This window comes from Tachyglossus aculeatus, chromosome 10 (assembly GCF_015852505.1).
Source record: "Tachyglossus aculeatus isolate mTacAcu1 chromosome 10, mTacAcu1.pri, whole genome shotgun sequence".
NCBI lineage: Eukaryota > Metazoa > Chordata > Mammalia > Monotremata > Tachyglossidae > Tachyglossus > Tachyglossus aculeatus.
The window spans coordinates 29,720,351-29,738,918 of NC_052075.1; positions in this window are offsets into that span (position 1 = coordinate 29,720,351).

Consider the following 18,568-nt stretch of genomic DNA (forward strand, 5'->3'; position numbering starts at 1 on the left):
GAGACGGGACCTAATTTGTTTTCCCTGTGGTGGACAGAAATACACTGGCCTGTTCCTGTTTCCTTCTCAAACAAGATAGAAAGACAGAGACGTTGGGAAAGGGAGAGCTGAGGACGGAGAACACCCTGGAAGGAAGACCTTGGCTCCTGTACAAGTGGTAATAATAATAATGATAATAATAATAATAATAATAGCATTTGTTAAGCCCTTACTATGTGCAAAGCACTGTTCTAAGCTCTGGGGAGGATACAGTTCATTCATTCATTCAATCGTATTTATTGAGCACTTACTGTGTGTACAGCACTGTACTAAGCGCTTGGGAAGTACAAGTCAGCAACATATAGAGACGGTCCCTACCCAACAACGGGCTCACAATCTAGAAGGGGGAGACAGACAACAAAACAAAACATGTGGACAGGTGTCAAGTCATCAGAATAAAAACGAATAAAGCTAGATGCACATCATTAATAAAATAAATAGAATAGTGAATATGTACAAGTAAAATGAATAGAGTATTAAATCTGTACAAACATATATACAGGTGCTGTGGGGAAGGGAAGGAGGTAGGGCGGGAGGATGGGGAGGAAGAGAGAAAAAAGGGGGCTCAGTCTGGGAAGGCCTCCTGGAGGAGGTGAGCTCTCGGTAGGGCTTTGAAGGAAGGAAGAGAGCTAGCTTGGCGGTTGTGCGGAGGGAAGGCATTCCAGGCCAGGGGGAGGGCGTGGGCCGGGGGTCGACGGCGGGATAGGCGAGAACGAGGTACAGTGAGGAGGTTAGCGGCAGAGGAGTGGAGGGTGCGAGCTGGGCTGTAGAAGGAAAGAATGGAGGTGAGGTAGGAGGGGGCGAGGTGATGGAGAGCCTTGAAGCCGAGAGTGAGGAGTTTTTGCTTGATGCATAGGTTGACCGGTAGCCACTGGAGATTTCTGAGGAAGGGAGTAACGTGCCCAAAGCGTTTCTGTAGAAAGATAATCCAGGCAGCAGAGTGAACTGTAGACTGAAGTGGGGAGAGACAGGAGGAAGGGAGATAAGAGAGGAGGACGATGCAGTAATCCAGTCGGGATAGGATGAGAGATTGAACCAGCAAGGTAGCGGTTTGGTTGGAGAGGAAAGGGAAGGTCTTGGCGATGTTGCGGAGGTGAGACTGACAGGTTTTGGTGACGGCTTGGATGTGAGGGGTGAACGAGAGAGCAGAGTCGAGGATGACACCAAGGTTGCGGGCTTGTGAGACGGCAAGGATGGTAGTGCCGTCTACAGTGATGGGAAAGTCAGTGAGAAGGCAGGGTTTGGGAGGGAAGATAAGGAGTTCAGTTTTGGACATATTGAAATTTAGATGGCGGGCAGACATACAGATGGAGATGTCCTGAAGGCAGGAGGAGACCCGAGCCTGAAGGGAAGGAGAGAGAGCAGGGGCAGAGATGTAGATTTGGCTGTCATCAGCGTAGAGATGATAGTTGAAGCTGTGGGAGCGAATGAGTTCACCAAGGGAGTGAGTGTAGATAGAGAACAGAAGGGGACCGAGAACTGACCATTGAGGAACCCCTACAGTAAGGGGAGGGGAGGGGGAGGAGGAGCCCGCAAAGGAGACTGAGAATGAACGGCCGGAGAGATAAGAGGAGCACGAGGAGAGGACAGAGTCTGTGAACCCAAGGTTGGATAGCATGTTGAGGAGAAGGGGGTGATTCACAGTGTCGAAGGCATCTGAGAGGTCGAGGAGGATTAGGATAGAGAAGGAGCCGTTGGATCTGGCAAGCAGGAGGTCATTGGTGACCTTTGAGAGGGCGGTTTCGGTGGAGTGTAGGGGACAGAAGCCAGATTGGAGGGGGTCAAGGAGAGAGTTGGTGTTGAGGAATTCGAGGCAGCAGGTGTAGACGACTCATTCAAGGAGTTTAGAAAGGAATGGTAGGAGGGAGATAGGGCGATAACTAGAAGAGGAGGTGGGGTCAAGAGAGGATTTTTTTTAGGATGGGGGAGTCGTGGGTATGTTTGAAGGCAGAGGGGAAGGAACCAGTGGAGAGTGAGTGGTTCAAGATGGAAGTTGAGTAAGGGAGGAGGGAAACGGTGAGAGATTTGATAAGATGAGGGAGTGGGGTCAGAAGCAGAAGTGGATGGAGAAGCACTTGAGAGGAGGGAGGAGATCTCATCTACAGATACTGCTGGGAAGGATGGGAGAGTAGCGGAGAGGGTTGAGAGCAGGGGGGTTGGAGAAGGGGGAGAAGTGACTTTGGGGAGCTCAGACCTGATGGAGTTAATTTTACTAATAAAGTAGGAGGCCAGATCGTTGGGGTTGAGGGATGGAGGAGGGGGAGGAACAGGGGGCCTGAGGAGGGAGTTAAATGTACGGAAGAGCTGACGGGGATGATGGGCATGGGTGTCTATAAGGGAGGAGAAATAGTTTTGCCTGGCAGAGGAGAGGGCAGGTGTCAGAAGTGGGATGATTGTCCCACGTGGGGCTCACAGTCTTAATCCCCATTTTACAGATGAGGTAACTGAGGCACAGAGAAGTTAGGTGACTTGCCCAAAGTCACGCAGCTGACAATTGGCAGAGTCGGGATAACAACAACAACAATAATAATAATAATAATGGCATTTATTAAGCGCTTACTGTGTGCAATGCACTGTTCTAAGCGCTGGGGAGGTTACAAGGTGATCAGGTTGTCCCACGTAGGGCTCACAGTCTTAATCCCCATTTTGCAGATGAGGTAACTGAGGCCCAGAGAAGTTACGTGACTGGCCCAAAGTCACACAGCTGACAAGTGGCGGAGCTGGGATTTGAACCTGTGACCTCTGACTCCCAAGCCCGTGCTCTTTCCACTGAGCCACGCTGCTTTAAGGGAGGACCCCACAGAGGAAGGAGGGGAGGAAAGGAAGGAGAGAGGAACTGACGGATGCTACTTCTCCCAGAGAGGTGTAACAGAGAACATTGAATCAACCGTTAGCTCCTAGTGAGGGACCTTTAAACCCATATCTATCCAGGAGGTCTCAGCCCATGGCCGCCTATCCAGGTACTGAGAGCGAGCTGTTTACTAGGGTGGTGTTCTAACACATCACTAAATCCTGTCAGTTTCACCTTCACAACATCTCTAAAATCCACCTCTTCTTCCAAACTGCTACCACGTTAATCCAATCACTCATCCTATCCCGCCTGGATTTCTGCATCAGCCTTCTTACTGACCTCCCAGCCTCCGTCTCTCCCCACTCCAGCCCATAATTCACTGTGCTTCCTGGATCATTTTCCTACAAAAACGTTCAGAAGCAGCGTGACCCAGTGGAAAGAGCGCGGACTTGGGAGTCAGAGGGTATTGGTTCTAATTCCGCCTCTGCCACTTAACAACTGTGTGACCTTGGGCAAGTCAATTAACTGCTCTGTGCCTCAGTTACCTCATCTGGGAAATGGGGATGAAGACTGTGAGCCCCATGTGGGACAGCCTGATTACCTTGTGTCTCCCTCAGCGCTTAGAACAGTGCTCGGCACATAGTAAGCATTTAGCAAATGCTTTAACAGAAGCATGGATGGCAGCAGTGTTAATGATGTGCATATAGCTTTACTCTATTCGTTCTGACGATTTTGACACCTGTCTACATGTTTTGCTTTGTTTTGTTTTGTTGTCTGTCTTCCCCTTCTAGACTGTGAGCCCCTTGTTGGGAAGGGGCCGTCTCTGTATGTTGCCGACTTGTACTTCCCAAGCACTTAGTACAGTGCTCTGCACACAGTAAGCGCTCAATAAATACGATTGAACGAATGAATGAATTAGCTAAGTTAGGGGCTTGGTGAAGAAAGAAAATGGCAGAAAAGACAGCACTGTTAAGATTGTTGTGGGGAACATCAGAGGTGCAGTCTTAGATGCAAGGGCACACTAACCAAGCATGAACCGTGTACCCTAATCAAACTTGCGAAGCTGCAATTACAGTTGGCTGAGAGACCCACAGAGAATGTCAGATGGGCCTGTGAGAGCCAACACAAACACTACAAGTGAACTGAGTGCTCTACAGTGACCACAATGGAGGGGAAGGAGGTCTGTTATAATTTTGAGACCCAGGGATTGGATTTGTCCCCGAGGGGCATGTGGGACACATTACTTTACAAGGAATTTCAAATGTATTAGGGGTAATACTGTATGAATGGGAACTGTGGGGCTTATCTTGGAAGAGTACCAGGAGGAAGGACACCAATATACCTATTCCAGTGTGGAAGCACGGTGTTCTAGGCCTTGCATTAACCTCGACTCATCCAACCATTGCCTCTGAGCTGTTTTATTTCTAGGTCTAGCCCTGTTGGTTGTCTCCTAACCTCCTTCTTTAACAGAACAAGAGTAACTCCAGTGACTAGAGCCCCTAGGAGTAGTAGAATACCAAGAGATGCAATATGATGGACCTGGATTCCATTTTGTCTGGCCAAGCTACCATTTACTCTATCTAGGTGTCTGTCTTATCAGGAAGTTTGGTATGTTAAGGTCTTGAGACAGGCGAAGCCAAGTCAGGATTTCTAATCTGTTTTCCCACGATAATCTTGTAATGAAAAGAATTAGGCAGGGCCTAATAATTTACTGTTCTTTGTATTAAGGTATATACAGTGATTTTCCCTCTTCCATCATATAAGTTAGAATGCTGTACTAACTGTATTATAAAGAAACTCGGTATTACCTGAAGTTGAGCTGGCTTTGACTTAGTAAAGGAAACTCTGCTCATCAACTACCACTCCCTACTAGTGCTAGAAGAAATTCCTTACAGAATTAAGGAGGTTGGCCCAGCTTCCCCAAGAAGCTAGACTGCACTAGCAGACCCTGAGTAGTCAGGAGAGTAGCGGGTGGAAACCAGAATTGGGAATTATTAATTGATACTGGGCCTGCTTATAGTAGCATTTTTGTGCAAAACTTGAAACTGTGAGCCTGTGGAAAGAGGCCGCTGGTGCAGGGACTTAGAACCTCTCAGTAAATTGGTGCAGGATGCATTATGAGGGGACTTGGCTGGCCAAACCAACACAACTGGAGGCCTTCCCAGACTGAGCCCCCTCTTTCCTCTCCCCCACCTCCCCCTCCCCATCCCCCTGCCTTACCTCCTTCCCCTCCCCACAGCACCTGTATATATGTATATATGTTTCTACGTATTTATTACTCTATTTATTGATTTATTTTATTTGTATATATTTATTCTATTTATTTTATTTTGTTAATGTGTTTTGTTTTGTTCTCTATCTCCCCCTCCTAGACTGTGAGCCCACTGTTGGGTAGGGACTGTCTCTATATGTTGCCAACTAGTACTTCCCAAGCGCTTAGTACAGTGCTCTGCACACAGTAAGTGCTCAATAAATACGATTGATTGAATGAATGAACTGACACAATGTTGGGTAGTGGATAGAGCATGGGCCTGGGAATCAGAAAGCCCTGGGTTCTAATTCTGGCTCTGCCACTTGTCTGCTGCATAAGCTTAGGCAAGCCATTTAACTTCTCTGTGCCTCGGTTAGAGAAGCAGCATGGATTAGTGGACAGAGCCCAAGCTTAGAAGTCAGAGGTTATGGCCTCTAATCCCAGCTCTGCCACTTATCAGCTGTGTGACTTTGGGCAAGTCACTTATCTTCTTGGTGCCTCAGGCACCTCATCTGTAAAATGGGGATTAAGACTGTGAGCCCCACGTGGGACGACCTGATTACCTTGTATCTACCCCAGCGCTTAGAACAGTGCTTTGCACATAGTAAGTGCTTAATACATGTCATTATTATTATTATTATTATTATTATTACCTCATCTATAAAATGGGGATTAAGGCTCTGAGCCCTATATGGGACAGGGACTGGGTCCAACCTGACTGACGTGTACTTAGTACAGTGCCTGGCACATATTAAGTGCTTAACAAATGCCATGAAAAACAAAACAAAACAAAACTCCTTCTGCACCTTGAGGAAAACATTTGATTGGGCAAACCTGAACCTTCAAGGGTGGGGTCCCGTTGACTGGAAAAGAGGGGAGGTCAATGATTGTCTAGCAATTGATTCCATAAAGGTAAGGAAGACTGGTGTGGTGTGAGCTGCCAGGGAGAACATCATCATCTGGGTCAAGGACAGCCTGGAAGACGAGCCTCAATCTGAAATAGCCATCATCAAACGGGAGAATGGCCAAAACCCTAGAGACAGTACTACCTTCAAAGTGTTCCATATGCCCCTGGAGGCCCACACAAGGAACTGAAGGGTGCCTTATAGAAGGCATTGTGTTCAGGAATGACAACTGGGAGAGACTCCCACATTTAGAAGATAGGGGGCAGAGGAGAAAAAGAGACTGAGAAGGCAGATGAAGTTGTGGTAAGATAGAGGAATTTTGGAGTTGGTGAGAATGAAGATTGTACAGTGATTACATGTCCAAGACTGAACTCCTTGTCTTCCCTCCCAAACCCTGCCCTCTTCCTGACTTTCTCATCTCTGTTGACGGCACTGCCATCCTTCCTGTCTCACAAGCCCGCAACCTCGGTGTCATCCTCGACTCCGCTCTCTCATTCACCCCTCAAGCCGTCACCAAAACCTGCCGGTCTCAGCTCCGCAACATTGCCAAGATCCACCCTTTCCTCTCCATCTAAACCGCTACCCTGCTCGTTCAAGCTCTCATCCTATCCCGCCTGGACTACTGCATCAGCCTCCTCTCTGATCTCCCATCCTCGTGTCTCTCCCCACTTCAATCCATACTTCATGCCGTTGCCCGGATTGTCTTTGTCCAGAAACACTCTTGGCATGTTACTCCCCTCCTCAAAAATCTCCAGTGGCTACCAATCAATCTGCGCATCAGGCAGAAACTACTCACCCTGGGCTTTAAGGCTGTCCATCACCTCGCCCCCTTCTACCTCACCTCCCTTCTCTCCTTCTCCAGCCCAGCCCGCACCCTCCGCTCCTCTGCCGCTAATCTCCTCACCGTGCCTCGTTCTCGCCTGTCCCGCCGTCGACCCCCGGCCCACATCATCCCCCTGGCCTGGAATGCCCTCCCTCTGCCCATCTGCCAAGCTAGCTCTCTTCCTCCTTTCAAGACCCTACTGAGAGCTCACCTCCTCCAGGAAGCCTTCCCAGACTGAGCCCCCTCCATCCTCTCCCCCTCGTCCCCCTCTCCATTACCACCATCATACCTCCTTCCCTTCCCCACAACACCTGTATATACGTATATATGTTTGTACATATTTATTACTCTATTTATTGATTTATTTTACTTGTATATATCTATTCTATTTATTTTATTTTGTTAATATGTTTGGTTTTGTTCTCTGTCTCCCCCTTCTAGACTGTGAGCCCACTGTTGGGTAGGGATTGTCTCTATATGTTGCCAACTTGTACTTCCCAAGCGCTTAGTAATGTGCTCTGCACACAGTAAGCACTCAATAAATACGATTGATTGATTGAAATATAACACCTCCCCCTTATCCTCTGGAAGAAGGATCAACCAACCAACCAATCAATTTATTGAGCACCTACAATGTGGACAGCACTGTGCCTGGAAAGGCAGAGTTAGTAGAATGAGCACATATGATCCCTGCCCTTAAGGAGCATAGTGTGGGAGAACAAACACTGCCATCAGATAAGAGGAATAAAGAAAGTAGTTTTGTACATGAGTTACATGTACTTAATTAATAGAGTGTGTGAGATATGGACAGAGAAGCAGCATAGCTTAATGGATAGAGCATGAGCCTGGAAATCAGAAGGTCATGGGTTCTAATCCCAGCTCTGCCACTTCTGTGCGACTTTGGGCAAGTCACTTTACTTCTCTGTGCCTCAATTACCTCATCTGTAAAACGGGGAGGGTGACTGTGAGCCCCACATGAGACAAGGACTGTGTCCAACCCAATTTGCTTGTATCCATTCCAGGGCTTAGTACAGTGCCTGGCACATAGTAAGGGCTTAACGAATATTATTATTATTGTTATTATTATTATTACCGATGGTGAGTACCCAAATCTTAGGTTGGACAGAAGTGCTGAAATGATGATTGTGGGGGATATAAAGTGGGGATATTAGTGGTCAATCAGGAAAGATTTCCTAGATGAGATGCGATTTCAGGAGGATTTTGATGATGGGGAGAGTAGTGGTGTGCCACATGTGGAAAGGGAGAGTTCCAGGATGAAGGAAGGGTGTTGGTGCAAGGAGAGATGGGGAAAAGGGTGAAGGGTGAAGAATGACCTGGATAAAAGCTGTAAAAATCACAATCCTTTTCCTACAAGGAACAGGGATATACAGGTGGTTAAACACGGTGTTCTGAACTGTGGTTTCTCAGTAGACGTGTGTTGTATTCTCTCAGGAGAGCCTTATCCAGACAAAGGAATCCCTCAGGGCCTGAAGCTCCCTAATCTGAGTTTACAACAGAAAATACGAATTAGGATTGGTGGAAGCTCTTGTTCTCTGGGTAGCTGGTGGGACTGGCTCGAGGGTAGCTCTAGTCTCCAGGCTCCAAGGATCCTCGTCCCCACCCCACCCCCACAGAGACGTATGCTCCAAGCTTGCTAATCATTCCCCTAGTGCCTCATTAGTCACTTCTCAAAGTTTATGTCTCAGGAGAGGACTAGATTCGCCTACCTCTGGCACAACAATGGAATGATGAACTGTTCTTTAGTGGGTCTGAACACTCCAGAGGGATTGATTTCGAGAAGCAGCAAGGCCTAAATCAAAGAGCACTAGCTTCAGAGTCAGAGGACCTTGGTTTTAATCCTTTGTCTGTTGGGTGACGTTGGACAAGTCTCTTAAATTCTTTGTGCTTTAGTCCCTCATCTGCAAAATGGGTATTCAGTACCTGTTCTTCCGCTTCTTTAGACTGTGAGCCCCATACCTTGATTACCTTTTATCTACCCTTGTACTTATTACAAGTACTTGGCATATAGTAACGGCTTAACAATAATAATAATAGTATTCGTTAAGCACTTACTATGTGGTAGACACTGTCCTAACCGCTGGAGTTTCTACAAATAAATCGAGTTGGACACAGTCCCTGTCCCACGTAGGGTTCACTGTCTCAATCCCCATTTTACAGATGAGGTAACTGAGGCACAGAGAAGTGAAGGACTTGCCCAAGGTCACACGGCAGACTAGTGGCAAAACCGGGATCAGAACCCATAAACATTTGACTACGAGGGTCGTTCTCTAACCCTTACACGAAGCTGCTTCTCCCAGCTGGTCATCCGGTGTTGTTTCCTAATCCCAATGCTCCCTGCGGCTCTCCATGAAAACTCAGCCCCTTCCTAGAACCTCTGGTTTTATACCAACATTTTTCCTCCCAAACCAAATGGGATTCTAGGCTTCTCAATCAATCAGTCAATCAATCAATCAATCAATCAATCAGTCACTCCTTTAGTCAATTAATGGTATTCATGGAGCACCTACTGAGTGCAAAGTAATCCATTAATTCATCTCAGGGTAATTTTTCAAAGCCTATTGAGTGCTAGGTCGTCCATCAGTCAATTAAATGGCATTTGTTGAGCACCTGTTGAGTGTAAAACAATCCATCAATCAATTTGATTGCATTTATTGAGGGCATACTGAGTGTTAAGCAACCCATCAATCAATCAAATGGAATCTATTGACTGCCTATTGAGTCCTAGGCACCATAGTAAGTGCTTGGGAGAGCGCAACCGATGAAACCTACATGGTTCCTATCATTCCTAAGTTTCCAATCGAATGGGGGAGACAGTTAGAGATGATTTGCAGTGGGTAGGAGCCAGAGTAAGAAAAAGGATAAGATAGGGAGCCAAATGAATAGGACAGATTGGTATGCTTGTCCAAATTAGATGAAATCAGTACAATTACAGAACGAGACATATACAAAAATAATAATAATAGATAAGCATCGTGGTTTAGTGGAAAGAGCCAGGGCTTGGGAATCAGAGGTCATGGATTCTAATCCCACCTCTGCCACTTGTCAGTTGTGTGACCTAGGGCAAGTCACTTAACTTCTCTGGTTCTCAGTTACCTCATCTGTAAAATGGGGATTAAGACTATGAGCCCCACGTGGGACAACCTGATTACCTAGTATCTCCTCCAGCGCTTAGAACAGTGCTTAACACATAGTAAGGGCTTAACAAATACCAACATTATTATTATTATTCATAATGAGGATGGTATTTCTTAAGCACTTACTATGTGTCAAGCACTGTCAGAGAGAGGACAGGGTTTAGGAGGGAAGATAAGGAGCTCAGTCTTGGACATGTTGAGTTTTACATGGCAGGCAGACATCCAGGTGGAGATGTCCGGAAAGGCAGGAGGAAATACAAGCCTGGAGGGAGGGAGAGACAGCAGGGGTGGAAATGTAGATTTGGATGTCATCAGCGCAGAGATGATAGCTGAATCCGTGGGAGCGAATGAGTTCACCAAGGAAGTGAGTATATATAGAGAACAGAAGGGGACCAAGAACTGACCCTTGAGGAACCCCTTCTGTAAGGGGATGGGAGGGGGAGGAGGAGCCCGTGAAGGAGATTCAGAATGAACGGCCAGAGAGATGAGGAGAACCAGGAGAGGACGGAGTCCTAATCCCCATTTTCCAGATGAGGTAACTGAGGCCCAGAGAAGTTAAGTGACGTGCCCAAAGTCACAGAGCAGACAAGTGGCAGAGCGAGGATTAGAACCCACCACCTCTGACTCCCAAGCTTGGGCTCTTTCCACTAAGCCACACATGAATAAATGCTGAGGATAGATGTGAGAGGGGGGAGCGAGAGGATGGGAATGAATTGGCGAGTGAGAGAGGAGAGTGAGAAAATGGGAGTAAAAATTGGTAAGCCTCTGATTTCCCCTTCCCGTAATGACTAATGACGCCACTCCTCCAGCTGGAGGGCCTCATTTAGCTCGGATATGGAAGGAGATGTGCAAAAACCCATTCCACATGGGGATTTCTATTGGATTCGGCACAGATCAGTTGAGTAAATCTCGGAAAGTCTCTGTTACGGAGAGGGAAAACGCGAAGTTCTCCAATGCGTGGTGGGGTGCAGAAGGGCTTTGGAAACAGGAAGATCTGGCCGGTGGGGAATTTTCAGAATTTTCAGAAAGGCGGATGCGCGGGTGCAAATAGGGACGGATAACAATGACGTCCTGCTTGTTGGGCGGCAGATGAGGCATTAGGCTAATATACAGGCAATAGTCTCTGTGGTCGAGCCTCTGCCTCTCCTGCAGCTTTTCCTGTGGAATTTCATCACTGACGAGCCTTCAACTCCTGGATGAAAATGTGACCTGGTACACCAGATTCTTGAAGGCCTGGATGACCTGCTGGTTCCGCAGGGTGTAGATGAAATGGTTCAACATGGGGGCCACGGAGTGTTGAGCACGGCCACCCCCTTCGTCAGGTCCTCTCTGTCCTTTGGGGTAGGTTTGATGTACATAAAGATACAGCTCCCGTATATGATGGAGACCAGGACCATGTGGAAGGAGAAAGTAGAAAAGACTTTTTTCCACTGATGAGTGAAGGGCATTCTCAGGATGGCGCGGGAGATGGTCATGTAAGACATGGCCACTAACGCCAAGGTGACCAATAATGTCCCCAAGACCAAGATAAAATCCATCAGCTCCAGGAACCCTGTGTCCGAACAGGAGAGCAGGAGTAGAGGGGAGCTGTAACAGAAGAAATGATCAGTGTCTACAGAGCCATAGAATCCAGTTGGAGGTCAAGGATAATAGGAGGAAAGATTACCAGGACCCCGGTTAGCCAGGAGCAGAGGACCAGTAGGGTGCAGACATTCTGGCTCATGACGGTCGTGTAGCAGAACACAGCGGTCGTAGGACACAGTGACTTAGAGGAAGAACTCGGCCACTCCCAGGAGGATGATGAAAACTAGCTAAATTGCACAGCATTTGTAGGAAATCGTCCTATCCCAGGTGACAACTGTAGCCAGGAATCTGGGAATGCAGGCGGAGGTGAAGCGGATCTCCAAGAAGGAGAAGCAGTGCAAGAAGAAGTACATGGTGGTGTGGAGGAGAGGAGTCCAGCAGGGTGAGGGTGACGATGGTCAAGTTGCCGGTGACTCTCAGTACATAGGAGGCAGACATGTAGAGGAAAATCACAGCCTGTAAATCCGGGTCGTCCGTGAGTCCCAGGAGGTTGAACCCAGTCACTTGCGTGTGGTTCCTCATGGCTGACTTGTTACTCCTTTTGGATAGCACCAGAAGATCGTGAGTCTGACCCACTGGCCGGGGATGGAATGCAGTCTCTCCGTTCCCTCCATACTAGCTTGTTAGGGACAGCTCTGGATGGGCTCAGGGTCTTCCACTCCGGGCCGGATGCACGAGACTGTGGGCATGACAGTTCTTGAGATGACTTCCTGGATTGATGCTTGACACCTCCCCGCGGGACAACCTACTCCTGATAGTCCCAGCCGGGATCCTCAGGCTTCATCACCGAGAATCTTTGTGATGGTTGGAGTAGAGATTATATTTACTGAGAGCCCTGGGTGAATAATAAATGTGTTCTGGTCAAGCAATTAATATGTGCCAAGCACTCGACTAAGCGCTTGGATGGATAAGGTACACTACCATCCTTCCCGTCTCACAAGCCCGCAAACTTGGTGTCATCCTCGACTCTGCTCTGTCTTTCACCCCTCACATCCAATCCGTCACCAAAGCCTGCCGGTCTCACCTCCGCAACATTGCCAAGATCCGCCCTTTCCTCTCCATCCAAACCGCTACCCTGCTCGTTCAAGCTCTCATCCTATCCCGACTGGATTACTGTATCAGCCTCCTCTCCAATCTCCCATCCTCCTGTCTCTCCCCACTTCAATCCATACTTCACGCCGCTGCCCGGATCGTTTTTGTGCAGAAACGCTCTGGGCATGTTACTCCCCTCCTCAAAAATCTCCAGTGGCTACCAATCAACCTACGCATCAGGCAGAAACTCCTCACCCTCGGCTTCAAGGCTCTCCATCACCTCGCCCCCTCCTACCTCACCTCCCTTCTCTCCTTCTACAGCCCAGCCCACACCCTCCGCTAATCTCCTCATCGTGCCTCGTTCCCGCCTGTCCCGCCGTCGACCCCCAGCCCACGTCACCCCCCTGGCCTGGAATGCCCTCTCTGCACATCTGCCAAGCTAGCTCTCTTCCTCCCTTCAAGGCCCTACTGAACGCTCACCTCTTCCAGGACGCCTTCCCGGACTGAGCCCTCCTTCCTCTCCCCATCCTCCCCCTCCCCATCTCCCCCACCTTACCTCCTTCCCCTCCCCACAGCACCTGTATATATATATATATATATATATATATACGTTTGTGTGTATTTATTACTCTATTTTATTTGTACATATTTATTCTATTTATTTTATTTTGTTAACATGTTTTGTTTTGTTCTCTGTCTCCCCCTTCTAAACTGTGAGCCCACTGTTGAGTAGCGACCTTCTCTATATGTTGCCAAATTGTACTTCCCAAGCGCTTAATAAGGTGCTCTGCACGCAGTAAGCACTCAATAAATACAATTGAATGAATGAATGAATGAATACAATTAGGTCTCACTTGGTGATCACAATTTAAATAGGAGATAGACCAAGAATTTAATCCCCATTTGTAGATAAGGGAACTGATGCACAGACAATGTAAGCGACTGGCCCAAGGTCGCACAGCAGGTAAGTGTCGGAGCAGAGAAAAGAACTCGTGTCCTCTGACTCTCAGGCCATGTTTTTTCCACCAGGCAAAAGTACCTCTGAACATTAGAAGATTTGGATAAAGGGTGGAGGTGGGGTGCTCAGAGATTTAGCAGCCATCAGGGAGCCTCCTTGGATCAAAGAGCAGAGAGTACGAGCATGACAGGTGAGAAAGTCCTGGATTCTAATCCCATCTCGGCCATTTGTCTGCTGTGTGACCTTGGGCAAGTCACCTAACTTCTCAAAGCTTCAATTACCTCATCCATAAAATGGGGATTGAGACCCTATGTGGGACTGGTATTGTGCCCAACCGGCTTGATTGCCTTGTATCTCTTCCAGAGCTTAGTACAGTGCCTGGAGCATAGTACATGCTTAACAGGTACCACAATTATTATTATTATTATTAATAATGACTTTTATGATTGGGACCCTGCTAGGGACAATAAGCATGGTGTGTGTGTGTGTGTGTGTGTGTGTGCGCGTGTGTGTGTGTGTGTATTTGTCTCTCCAAAGGTATTTGTGGATGAATACCTCTTTTTCCCTACTCCCTCTCCCTTCTGCCTCACTTATACACTTGAAAAATTACCTTTTAAACAGTCGTTATTCACCCAACCTTCAGCCCTACCGCACTTAACATCTATGCCGGTAATTTATTTATGGATTTATATTTATATCTGGCTCCCCCTTCATACTGTTTCATTCTTGTGGTCAGGTAATGTGTTTACCAACTCTGTTGTCCCCTTCGAAGTGTTTTGTACAGTTTTTTTGAGCACATTCAGCCCTCAGTAAGTTCCCTTGATTGATTATTATCGGTTTAATTCCAATTATGAAGTGAGGACTCCAGGACAGGGTCACAGATTCCGGGAGTAAAGGGATCGAGGGAAGGTGGATGCAGTCGTCCACAGGTTGAGGTTCTGAAATTCACAACGGGAAAGGAACAGACCAAGCTGACCCTAGGAGGTCCTCCCTTCCCTAGCACTCTGCCTTACTTCCGGGGGCTGAAGATAACGTCATACCTGGATGGAATTTCCCACCTGTTCCGCTGCTCCAGGGTTACCCGCACCTCTGCAGATCCTGTTCGTATCCTCTCCCTCGCATCACCACTGGACACGTGACTCCATCTCCGCCCAAGGAGGCCAAAATTTAGGCATCCCCTGGTAAAAGGGAGAGAAGGAAGGCATCAGGATTTTTCTCAGCTCATAACAGGGGAGTCAGCTTTGGCAATTAGGGCAGGAGATGGTCTTCTCTACCTAAGGCAGGAGCACGAGTGGGGGTTTTATACTCTTTGGTTCGGGTTGGGCACAAGGGGACGTGCGCAAGAGGTCGGTGGCGATTGATCTCCATTTCGTGGCCCGATACAGCATGTTGGAACCCCAGATACCTAGGCGTTAGGGAAACACAGGATGCTAGGGTCAATACCAACGTGCCATGAGGCGGGAGTTGGAGTTCTCCTGCAGTTGCAGCGGCTTCAGGAGTCGCTGCAGACTGCGCTCCAGGGTAGGGACTGGTGAACAAACCACAGCGCCTAGGGTCAGAGTGTGTGTGCGTGTGCAGGTGGATTAGCAGAGGATAAGGGAGAGCTGGATGGGAAGGGCGGTGAGAGGTCCACGGAGGAGGCAGTTTGGAATACCCCTCCGCGGTGCGGGTCCCACACCCCAGCCTGCAGGGGTGACGACAAGGCTCGGATTTCCCTCCCCACACGGTGGACCTCAACACATGCCACGATTTGGAGAGGGGAAAAAGAGGCCACCGGAGCCCGGAGACGTCCCCCGGCAGCAAATGCTCCGCGCCCGGGACTTCCTTGTGGAAGTACCCAGGGGCTTACCTCTCTGACACCAAGCCAGAGCCTGAGGAAGGTGATAAAACGAAGGGAAGAGGGAGACACCGGCTACAAATCAGTCAGTAAAGGGTATTTATTGAACGGCACCGTGAGCAATGCAGTGCATTGAGTGCTTCGGAGAGCCCAATAGAACTAGGAAATACTATCTGTCATCTTTATCATTCTCTATCTCCCTGCATCTCTCTTCTCATGTTTAAATAGATAGACTCTGATGACTTCGTGGGTGAGGAGGACCCGGTGAAATGAAGAGACTGAGACTATCAGTGGGAGGAAGAGATAGGACGACGGGTGAGGGCGTTGATAGGTGCTCCTGGAAAGGGGAATAACCTTCTCCCACCTTCTAAGTTAGGACAGTGTTAGCAATGAGTTCCACTGACAGGAGGAGACAGGAGGAGAGGCAGGACCCTTGGGATCAACGTGGGGATCAACCCTAGGCACGTCAAGGATGATAGACAAGATGGAGGCGCAGTGAGAAGGTTGGCATTAAAGGAGCCAAGTGTGCGGTCTGGGTTGTAGTTGGAGACTATTAAAGTGAAGTAGGAGGGGGCAAGGCGATTGAGAGCTTTAAAGCCAATAATGAGGAGTTTTTGTTGGATGTGGAGATGTATGGGCAAGCACTGGAGTTTTTTGAAGAGTGGGATGACATGTCCTGAACGTTTCTGTAGAAAACTGATCCGGGCAGCAGAGTGAATTATGGACTAGAGAAAGGAGAGCCAGAGACTGGGAGGTCAGCAAGAAGGTTGATGCAGTAATCCAGGTGAGATAGGATAAATTATTGGATTAACGTGGTAGCAGTTTGGAAGAAGAAGAAGAAAGGGTAGATTTTAGCAATGTTGTGAAGGTGGGACCGACAGAATTTAGTGATGTGTTAAAACCTCACCCGTGTAAACAGCTCACCCTCGGTACCTGGACAGGCGGCCAAGGACTGAGACCTCCTGGGAAGGTGTGGGATTAAAGGTCCATGAGTAGGAGCTAACGGTTGACTCTGTGTTCTTGATGATACACCACCCTGGGAGAAGTAGCATCCGTCAGTTCCTCTCTCCTTCGCTCCATCCTTTCATTCCCCAGTGGGTTTTCACTTGTCTATCAAACGTACAGGAGTGAAGCTTTTCCTTCCCCAGCTCTTGGGGTGTTCTCCTTCCTCAGCTCTCCCTTCCCCAACATCTCTGTCCTTCCCTCTTCTTTGAGAAGGAAACAGGAAGTGCCCAGTGTATTTCTGTTCACCACAGGGAAAAGAAGTGAGGTACTTTTTCCCTCTGCCCTGTTCAGGACGGGACACTGCAGACACCTGTGAATCTTATGATAGCTGGGATGTCGTGTCCTGAAATGGGGAAGGCTTTATCCCAGGGCAGCTCTAATTCTGATCATCCCTCTTGCCGGAGAAGCCGCTGCCCGACAGAACGTGGGAGTATATCCAGACAGAATCCCTGTCCTTCGGCCCCTCTGACACTCTGCTCCCCACATCCTTGTCCTCGGGATGTCGCAGATCCCCGTGCTATCAGGTCAGGGCTGAGATACGGGCGGCAGACCGAGAGGCCCAGACACACCCCTCTCCTGTCATCAGGACACTCTCAGGGGGACACCTCCGTATCCACTCCCTCCCAGAATGTCTATCAGTGGTTGTGGATTGGAGATTATGACTGGCCCATTTATTCAGCCTCTCGGAAGGTCAGAATGACCAGAGCCCCGTCGGAGAGTCGCCTCGGAGGTTACGAATGTCCTGCCCATCGCCGCAGCTCCTGTAACAACATGTGTGTTCCACGGGGACACAGACTGACATTCGTTCGTTGGTCTAGCTGAATCCCTGTGGCCACTCTGAGCTGTCCTCTCCTGCGGCAGTCCACTGTCATGGACTGACCCAGCAATCAATCAATCAATCAATTCATCAGTAGATCTACCACCTCCCTGTAGGACCTCCCAGAGCGGCTGACCATACTCCCTTGTCCAGGCCTCGGATGAGCAGGGAGAGAAAGGGCTGAGATCAGTCTCTCCAGTAGGTAACATTTCCGGGAACAACAAGGATGGCAAACCAGGTGCTAACAAGCTTCCCCCAGCCTGTCGTCCGGTGTTCTTTCCCTGATCCCAATGCTCCCTGTGGCTTTCCCAAAATCTCAGCCACAATCTAGTACTTCTGGCCTTATATAACTATGCCCTTCCCCTAACCATCGCCCTGCCTCATATGAACTGGGATTCCAGGTCAATAAATTAATCAATGAGTCAGTCAATCCATCACTCTTTTAGGACATCTCTGGTATTTACTGAGCACCTATTGAGTGCAAATCAATTTATCAGTTGATCTCACGGTATCTTTTTAGAACCTATTGAGTGCAAAGTAATCCATCAATCAATGAAATGGCATTTGTTGATAACTTATAGAGGGTTGATAGCCTATATTGAGGGCGTACTTAGTATTAAACAATCCATGTATCAATCAAATGGAATCTATTGACTGCCTAGTGAGTCTTAGGCACTACACTACTAGTTTCCAGTAGTTTTCACTCAACCAGCGCTTAGAACAGTGCTTTGCACATAGTAAGCGCTTAACAAATACCATAAAAAATGGAGAAGATTGATGGAGATAATTTCCAAAGAGTGGAAGTCAGAGTAGAAACAAGGATTAGCAAGGGAGCGGAAAAAATAGGACAGATTGGCATATTTGCCCAAATCAGATGAAATCAGTACAGTATAACCGAAATAACTCGGATATGCAGAGGATACATGTAAGAGGGGCAGTTTGAGTGTGGGAGTGAGCTGGAAAGTGGGAGGGTGAGAGAGAGAGAAAAGAGAGAGAGGGTAAGAGAAGGGAGTGAGAGCATGGGAGTAAAAGGTGGCAAGTCTTTGGCTTCCCCTCCCTGTTATATTGATGGTATTTGCTAAGCACTTACTATGGGCCAAGCACTGTTCTAAGCGCTGGGGTAGATACAAAGTCATCAGATTGTCCCACGCGGGGCTCACAGTCTTAATCCCCATTTTATAGATGAGGTACCAAAGTCACACAGCTGATAAGTGGAGCCGAGATTAGAACTCACAACCTCTGACTCCAAAGTCCATGCTCTTTCCGCTAACCAAGCTGCTTCTCTGTAATGACCAATGAGGCCGCTCTTCATTCATTTATTCATTCATCGCATTTATTGCGTGTTTTCTGTGTCCAGAGCACGGTACTAAG